The 9,623-nt window shown below is 46.8% G+C and overlaps 2 long non-coding RNA genes across 2 annotated transcripts; both read right to left on the minus strand.

The window, feature by feature from the left end:
* Nucleotides 1–5,626: 5,626 nt before the first annotated feature.
* Nucleotides 5,627–6,651, minus strand: LOC146521290 (uncharacterized). Its single transcript, XR_014873392.1, has 2 exons — nt 5,810–6,651; nt 5,627–5,731 (listed from the first exon to the last, which is right to left on the minus strand). It is a non-coding gene; the product is annotated as an uncharacterized LOC146521290 (long non-coding RNA).
* Nucleotides 6,652–8,048: 1,397 nt separating this feature from the next.
* LOC146521291 (uncharacterized) lies at nt 8,049–8,551 on the minus strand. Its single transcript, XR_014873393.1, has 2 exons — nt 8,232–8,551; nt 8,049–8,153 (listed from the first exon to the last, which is right to left on the minus strand). It is a non-coding gene; the product is annotated as an uncharacterized LOC146521291 (long non-coding RNA).
* Between the last annotated feature and the right edge of the window lie 1,072 nt (nt 8,552–9,623).

Below are 9,623 nucleotides of genomic sequence, written 5' to 3' on the forward strand. Positions count from 1 at the left end.
TACTTCATACAAAATTAGCATATATTGAATTTCATATTGATCCTCTGAATGTAATGGTACATTTTAAATTTGAATTTATCAAAGCTAAACACAATAATTTTTCTTTATTTTGCTCTTGTTCTTGTGCAGCACCACATCTCAGCACATGCCCCTGTCGGTTCTATCCTACTTTTCTAAATTATTGACTATTTCCACGGAGAACCTAAATGACGTGGACCAATGTTTGTTATTACATATCTCTATTTTGAATGTGACAAGTCTATCATTCCCCTGTTATTCATAGACATTAATAGAGTTTTTTGGCTTTTTTCTTTTCTGTACATAAGTTAATTGACTTTTTACAGTGGCCTGCTATGGTTAATAATAACCTGTTCAGTCATGAGTGAAATCAAAGCTTTTCTTCACGTTAGCATTTAGCATTCCCAACAATATAATGTGATACATTAATCGAAACACAGCTAATAAAACACAATTTTCTTGATGCAAACATCAGTAACTCAAAATTAGCAACCAAAGGGTTAAGTCTGCAGTTCACACTCATGTGAAACTACAGCCTCCCCCTTTAGTCTCTGTCATCCTTCTGTTCCTGCAAAAACAAAACAAAGCAAGACAAAACATCCACCCTTCTTTTAGAGGGTGGGTGAATTGTTTGTGGACATTTACTAATCCTAAAGTCAGTACCGTTTTTGTCTCAGTATCAAGTCAGTTAAAACTTTTAGTCGTCAGTCCATCACAGTCCAGTCACATAAATACATTCACACACATTCATACCAGATATTGCTGATAATGGAGTCTCACACGCAACCTATTCGAGGCTCCATCACCAGCAAGATGACATCATCATTTTATTTTATTTATTTATTTATTTATTTTATTTATTTTTTTGCCTGTCCCATTTGGTTCTTTAGCCGTCAGAATGGTTGTCTGAAGACCAACAAGGATACCCAATGGATTTATTTTGCCAAATGGATCATCATGGCATTGCCGTATTGGTCCATTTGATCGACCTTTATTTTTATTATTTATTTTATTTTCAGTTGTTACAGACGGGACAGACATGAGTGAGGGATAGGAAAGTGAGAAAGAAAGAGGAAGGAAAAGAAAAACAGAAGGGGAGAGGGACAGTGAGAAAGGGGGGAAGAAAAAATATCTCCGGGATCACCTGTTGAGAGAAAAAGAATAGAAAACAAGCAAAAAAAACAAAACAATGCAACATACTATACACAACACCATCGCATTAATCTAGCTATGTGTAAACAGCAGTAAATACTAAATATTGAATGTTGTTGTGCAGCACGCAGGACAGATAGCGCACAATGTGCTTTGAAGTAGCAGCCAAGAAAGGTGTGATTCAAGTCTACGAACAGTGAACACCCGTGTGCACACCTGTGTGGATCGGCGCGCTTGTATTCAAATGGTTTCCCCATGTAATGGTCTGCTAGAGGATGTAGAGAGCCATAGCCCCGTCCCCCAGGGCATGAAGCAGGCATGGAGGAGATCCAGGCCCCAGACATCCAGAGGCCCCAGAGTGCGAAAGCCCAAGGAGGACCACCGGAGGGGCATCCGTGCCACCTTCATGGGAAGGGCTGAGGATCCCCAGATGAGGGGTCACCCAGTAGCCACCGGGGAGAAGCTAGAGGGGGCTGCACCGGCGTGACATCATGATTTTAAAGGAAAACAGTTCCTTGTTTTTTGGACTGGATTGACTCGCTGCAATCCTTTTAGCCTCAGGACTTCTCATGTGATCTATGTCCCATATAAGTGAATTTCTCCAGAGCCGATTATAATCGTGGAGAAAAATACTTTGCGACTGTTTTCAGTAAGAATATTTTATAGCGCTTTAAAGTTCAATCTCTCAGGCCTGGATTAAAGAGCTGATTTGTTAAATCAGGAACTCACAAAATACCAAAATATCACCACCGGTGGATCACTCCTCTCAGATGTTCTTATTTCAGTGCACTGTAACAAAAGCAAAAACAAACGTAACCAATAAGATACTCATATAATAACAAATACTGGGGCCCGTTAGAAACATGTCCAAGCATAAAACCATCTTTCTCTCTCTTAGAGAAAGAAAACAATCCAAACCTCACTGATAAAATCAACCTAGTGTTAAGCAAAACCCAAAAATCAACCAAAACTTCACCAGAAAGTTTTTCTCCGTCCCGGGAAAATATTGTGTAGGAATACAGGTACTGTAACTTCTTTTTGCACTGACAAAAAATATGTTGGACTTATTTGATTCAATTGTGGACACTGGTTGCACACAAATGTTTTGCTTTGGTAGAAACTTAAACAACTGAGTTAAATCAACACAACCTTTTCATATTCAGTAAACCTGTACATTTTGTGTTCATAAAACACGATTGAAACATGTTCTGATGGAGTAAGTTGAGCTCCTGGAATATTTTAATCCTTCACAATTCTGTCATTTTATTTCAACACTATTCAATAACTTTTATCAAAATTCTACTTGGTTCCTTAAATGCTACATGTTGTCTTCATATAGATTCTGGTTACCATAAAAATTGAATGGGTCTACACCAACTACCATCCTCCTATCTTATCCTGGTTGCAGGAGGGCTGGGAAATAACCCTGAAGTGATAGGTTACGAGGCAGGGTGCACCCCGGACAGGTCACCAGTCTATCACCTAGAAACAAACAACCATTTACACTTACATTCACGGATAATTTAGAATCATCAATTAACCTAGCTCTAATAGCTGCATGACTTTTCACTGTGGCAGGAAACCAGAATACCCAGAGAGAAACCACTGCAAACTAGCCAGACTGTGGACTTGCAGCCAGGACCTTCTTACTGTGGAGCAACAGCACTCACCAGCATGCCAACAATGTAGGAAATACAGGGAAGCTATAATTTCCTGTATTTGAGGCAGACTTATTTTGTGCTTGCCCTTGACAGGTTAATCCACAATAAATAGCAATAGCATGCATTTGGTGTGTGTGTGTGTAGTTCTCTGCCTCTTATAACTCCAATGATTTTTCTGCAGTTTGAAATCTTATGCGGTCTTATGAATTCCGTTAGTTCAGCAACTAACCACTCTTACTAGATTGTAAATCCAAGGGCTGGCCCCCTTTTCTTTTTTTTCCTTTTTTTTTTTTCAGTGTGTTCCTCCTTCAATTAAATCTCAATCACAAAAATGTGGCGCTCCGAAATAAGGCTCACACCGTTAATTCATCATTTTCACTCTTTACCACTGCTCCTTATCAGGCTGTGTGAAGCACAGTAAACAATTCAGTCCAGGCCTTAAGCCATGAACAGACATCACTCACAGACATTGTTTTCATAACCAAACTGCTCTAGACCCTGTCCCCTAAACTACACAAATGCCCTCTGGGTGACATGAAATGCATTTAACCAATTAACAATCAATGGCTTCTTGTTGTTGTAACAGATTCTGTATTTGGACGTTTGTGTGCAGCATTTTGCGTATCAGCATAGCATTTGTTAGTAAAGCATTCTTCATTGCATCAGCTTGTGTGTGTATCACTCTTCATTGCACAAACATGTGTATGTGTGTGGATCACTTCTCAGTGAATTGAATCAGCATTTCGATTTGTGTGCGTGTGTGTGTGTCATTTCTCAGTCAATCAACGAGTGGATATGTGTTCATATGTATGTTTCTCTTGATTCTGAGTCAGTGTATGTAGATGTGTGTGTTTGTGTGTGTGTGTTTGTGTTCATCACTTTCCTGTTCTGGTGTTCTGGGTAAACCACGGCCTGAAGCGTACCCTGGGGTCCTGCCTCCCCCTTTTCAGTCCGTTCGCGTCCATTGGTGCTGCTGCCCAAAGTTCTGTCCATACTGGTTCTGGCCCCAATTGAGGCAGTGCTTTTCTCCAGTTTCCTGCACCTTCTCCTTGTCCAGCTCCTCCTTAACTTGACCCAACCTCCTGCTCCAGCAAGCTCCGGCCTGATTTCAAGTCCTGTATCTGGGACTGTAAGCCTGACTGATGGGTTCGATTAGCAGCCAGCTCCTCCTGAGCCATGCTCAGTTTCTGCTCTGATGCCTTGAGCTCTTACTGAGGGCAGAAACCTCAGAGTCTTTTCCGTACACGTCAGATTGAAGTTTATTGATGTTTTCCTTGCTTTGCTCCATGGCCTTCTGCAGCTCTGCTGTTCAGCTCTTCTCAGAGGTCAGCTCCTGGCCGAGCCCCAACACCTGTGTCTTCAGCTTATGTTCTTCTGCTGCTTTTGTCCAATCTGAGGTGCCTTCTGACCTTAGTTACTCCTCGTGTCTCTGGCACGCCCTTTTTGCTGCCCGATCATCCGTGTTGGTCCGTCACTGTCCTGCACAGTTTTAATGCAGAGTTGTTAAGGTCAGCATTCTTTTGCTCGGCCTCACTTTTCATCCGGGCTTAATAGGTGTCTCGTCACAGCTCTGTCAGCTGAAGCTGTCTGGAAATCTCCCCCGTGTAGTGAAACGGGCCTTGGATTTAACGTTCTCCATCTCCGCTGCATGAGATCTCTTTCCTGCAGCACTGTTGACATTCTCAGGCTGTTGTTGTGGGTCCAGCTGCTGTAGCATTTGGTCAGGGTCACATCAAAGATGGTAGAGGGGAGAGCAAAGATGGTAGAGGGGAGAGCAGGAGTCCAGGTCAGCCTCGGCTTTCCGGGCCAACAAAGCAGCCTGTAATCAAGCATAAAGAGAAAAAACAAAAACAAAACAAAAACAGACGAACAGGAAAATGATGTTGTTTTGGCTGTGTTATTCAGAGAGGGGCCATGCCCTGTGTCAGCCTTCTCCCCCCCCCCCCCCCTTTTTTTTTTGTTTTTTCTCACTATATAATCAAGTCATAACCCACCAAGTTGACAGGACAACACAGGTACACGTTAAAATTCTTAAGATCATGTTTAATAACTCAAAAAAGGAATTTTATTTCATTCAGTAATCACTTGTATTAATCAATCAGAGGAAAACATGTCACAATTTGACTCTTTTAACCACTTAATTTGTTGTTTCATCACTGGTTGGTCATACCAGTGTCTTTCTTTTTGAAGTCAAGTTGTTGTCCTGCAACCCAGAGAGTTTATTTGTTAGTAGTGGATAAACTTTATCATTTAACATCAGGTGTATGTTAAGTTTCGCTGCTTTAGCCTTGCTGGAAAATTTTCACGTGTTCATGAATGTAAGCTGTTTCTTCATTGCGTGTATGTGCGTTTATGGGTGGGTTATTGTAACTTTTTCTCAAACAAGGCATTTCTCTAATTGTGTGTGTTTTTAATTTTGTTTCCCAAATTTTGATTTCCCACCTTAAATAACAGCATTCCATGTCTTCAGCCAGGAATTAGAGCTTGCTTGTGAGATTCAGGGACACATGGTGCCAAAAACAATTCAGTGAAAAACTTGCCTGAAAATTTCCAGTGATGGTAACCGATAACTGGAGGAGAAGATGTCCTTTAAGCTTCTTTTTCGGGTAAGGACAAAGTGAGAGGTCAAGCTGTAAAATTTTGAGCCAGAGCTTGGCCTGTCTGTCACGGTTTGCCAGGGCAAGCCGTGGGGAATGTTGGAGAAAGGACCCAAATGCTGGACTTAGTGCAATGAACAGTGCATTTATTTACAGTGGGGGTAAATATACACCACACAATAAGTCTCCCGAGTGCTCCCTCAACTCCTGTGTCGTGCCTTCTCCCAAGTGCTGGTATTCCGTGCTCTCTGCTCCTGTGCCTACGCACACCCCGTGCGTCCTGCAGTCCCGTGTTCCGCTCTCCTGAGGAAAAACCAACAGACGCAGCAGTTATGGCACCACTCCAGCAGGCATACACTTAGCAGTACTTGCGACACTGACATGGAGTCTAACTCAACGATCCTGCGCCGGAGGAAGCTCCATTGCTCTGTTAAGTAGCTCCCCCGACGAGCCTGATCAGAAGCAGGTGTGTGGGAACCTAGGCGTGACCAGCAGCTGGCAGGGCCACACCCATCAGGCCTGCAGGTGGCTGTCCTTCATCCTCCAGCCACACCCGCAGACACACGTACACACACACACACACCAGCATGGAACACAAGAGCACAGTGCAGCAAACATACACGCAATAATAATGATAGCAATAACAATAAAAGGTTCACACCGTTCACGGACCCCGAGTCCCAGGAACCGGGTCCGTGACAGTACCCCCCCTCTAAGGGTCGACTCCCGACGACCCAAAAACAAAAACACCAAAACCAAAAACCACAGCACAACCAACCCAGGGCGGGCGGTGGGGGGCCCAGGACGGAGGGCCCCAAAACCTCTCCGCCAAACAGCCACCACAAAGCAACAAAAGAAAAACACAGTTCAACAGTCCAATCCCCCGGTCCGGTGGCAGCAAACACAGTTCTGGTGGCCGACCCGTAGGACGGCAAAACAAGCGGGACCTGCTGTGGGTTAGGCAGTGGCGGCAAAACAGTTCAGGTGGCCTACCTCTAACCCCTTGATGGAAACGCAGCAGCTCCGGCGGCCTGCCACAGGTCCGGTGGCGGCGGCGAAACGGTTCTGGTGGCCTGCCATGGATTTGGCAGCGGCGACGCTGCAACTCCGACGGGCGGCCACGGATCTGGCGGCGGTGTGACAGCTCCGGCGGCCTGCCCCGGGTCCGGTGGCGGCAACGGCGCTGCTCCTCCGGCGGCCTGCCCCGGGTCCGGTGGCGGCAACGGCGGCGTGGCAGCAGCGACGGGCGGCCACGGGTCCGGTGGCGGCGGCGTAGCTCCGACGAGCAACCGCGAGGTGTGGCACCTGATCTACGACGTGCTGGTTGCGGTCGTGCGGGTCGCGGACGTGCTGAGCCCTCCAGCTCTCCAAGGTCTTGCGTGGGCAGCACGGGTTCCTCCTGCCCGCTGAGCTCCACCTCGGCTGGCAGCGGCGCTGGCTCCACCGGCTCGCTGAGCTCCACCGGCTCGCTGAGCTCCACCTCGGCTGGCAGCGGCGCTGGCTCCACCGGCTCGCTGGGCTCCGGCGCGGGCTCCTCCCGCTCGCTGGGCTCCGGCGGCTGCGGCGCGGGCTCCTCCCGCTCGCTAAGCTCCAGCGGCTGCGCTGCAGCTACAGATGGTTGCTCCGGAGGCGAAGATGGTGATACAGCAGCTGCAGGCGGTGGAGACGATGGTAGATCAGGTGATGTGGATGGTGAAGCCGAGAGTGCTGTGATGGTTGCAGACTGATGGGACGCTGGTGGAGTGGGTCCAGCCGGTGAATCGACCTCCGACTGAGGATGTAGATGAGAGTCTGATGCGGCTCTTTGTGCGGCTAGTCCAGAGTCAGCTGGTTCTTCCGAAACCACAGGAGTGAGGTGAGCTTCGGTTTGGCGAAGATGACGCCGGCGCCGTCTCTTTCGTGATGGCGGGGCAAAGGAATCTGTCCCCTGTTCATCTGTGACTGGATTAATCGAAATGACAGGGTCCGGTTTACTCACTGTGGTGACCAGCACTGCCGACACAGAGGCCATTGAAGGAGTGAGAGGACTTGGAGTAGGGCGCAGTCTTCCTTGCGGTGGAGGGTCCAATAGGTGAGCAGCAAGCGGCGGTGGAAAAACTCTCCGCCTATTAAGAAAAAACCAGGCAGCAAGGGCTGCCAGGGAGGCAGCCGCATCATCCTTGCCCGGACAGCCCAAACCAAACAGTTCAAAGCTAGAGCTTGCCCTCAGCACAGTTACAATTTGAATTAGTTTTGCAATGTCCGGAAAGCTAATAGAGAAGGTAGTGGAGGAGAGGTAATTGTCAAAAAACACTACCTGCATGTGTCTTTTGTGTGGATCAACAGCCTGGATTACGCTTCGGCAGTAACCCCAGAGCTGTGTGAGCGATCCCTCCTCCATGGCGACTCCCGAGTCCGCTGGGTCCATGGTGGTTGGTGGGATTATTCTGTCACCTCCCTCCTGAACCTCTCCGAAAAGTCCGCTGGGTCCATCTGGCAGGATCGTTCTGTCACGGTTTGCCAGGGCAAGCCGTGGGGAATGTTGGAGAAAGGACCCAAATGCTGGACTTAGTGCAATGAACAGTGCATTTATTTACAGTGGGGGTAAATATACACCACACAATAAGTCTCCCGAGTGCTCCCTCAACTCCTGTGTCGTGCCTTCTCCCAAGTGCTGGTATTCCGTGCTCTCTGCTCCTGTGCCTACGCACACCCCGTGCGTCCTGCAGTCCCGTGTTCCGCTCTCCTGAGGAAAAACCAACAGACGCAGCAGTTATGGCACCACTCCAGCAGGCATACACTTAGCAGTACTTGCGACACTGACATGGAGTCTAACTCAACGATCCTGCGCCGGAGGAAGCTCCATTGCTCTGTTAAGTAGCTCCCCCGACGAGCCTGATCAGAAGCAGGTGTGTGGGAACCTAGGCGTGACCAGCAGCTGGCAGGGCCACACCCATCAGGCCTGCAGGTGGCTGTCCTTCATCCTCCAGCCACACCCGCAGACACACGTACACACACACACACCAGCATGGAACACAAGAGCACAGTGCAGCAAACATACACGCAATAATAATGATAGCAATAACAATAAAAGGTTCACACCGTTCACGGACCCCGAGTCCCAGGAACCGGGTCCGTGACACTGTCTGTCGTCCCAATTTTGTTAATCTATCCTTTTGCCTCCAGGTTGAGAGAAATCCACCTGTATTAAGAGACTAAAACATTCATTTACTATTTTTCTTAAAACATCCATTTGGTTCATCTGCCTAGATTTTACTCTCTCTATCTCTTGGTGCATAGTTCACACAGTCAGGCAGCTGCCTTTTATGGGCATGCACTTTCCGGTCACAGACACTCACCCCCAGCAACCGCAAAGCCGTCTCTCCTATATCAAAACCCAGCCAAACATTAAACATTCACCGTAGTCATTCAAAACTTTATTTGTAATATTATAATCAGCAAAATCAGCGTTTTAATTACAGGCATGTATCATTGTTTGCAAATCATACTTATAAAACACAATAACACGCTAAACAAGAAGTCCTCTGTGGGCTTCACAGCAGCCACCTCATTTGCATGTTCACACACTGTCTAAAAATAGCTCGCAGCGCTGCAGCACGCTGTCGTCACACACAGCCTCGTTTCACACTCAACTCTCTATCTTATATTTACAAAGACGTCTTATATTTACAATCACTCTCAGGCCTGAAAGTTTTAGCGCCTACACAATTTTTACAAATTTAAGATAACGGGTCCAACCGAAGAAAGTCCAACTTTTTTGTAATCAATTAACCAGTATCAGACTCTAACTGTATCTGGCCTCATCTCTAAAATCCCTAACTCAATTTAAAGTGTCCAAAAAAGCACAGATACCGTTCAACACGGTAAGGAGACTCTAACTCCTAGCTTATTCCAGGATGCCCTGTACCCCACAGTCAAGCCAAACTGAACTAACCCTGTTCACCGACAGGTCAAGGTCGCGCGTCCGCGGCCAGGAGGGAGCATAACCTCTGGGCTATGCGCCTCTTAGCTATTGCCGTTCTTAGAAAATTTATAATACTTTTAAACAACAGACAACACTCAAAAACAAGAGTATGACTGAGGCAGATGCAACGTTATGGACACTGGAGACTCTAACTCGCAAAATGACCAACACAGATGCAATTCTTAGTCCAATGGAGACTCTAACTCACAAAATGACCAATTCCCTATCAAA

The sequence above is a fragment of the Neolamprologus multifasciatus genome, chromosome 3 (assembly GCF_963576455.1).
Source record: "Neolamprologus multifasciatus chromosome 3, fNeoMul1.2, whole genome shotgun sequence".
NCBI lineage: Eukaryota > Metazoa > Chordata > Actinopteri > Cichliformes > Cichlidae > Neolamprologus > Neolamprologus multifasciatus.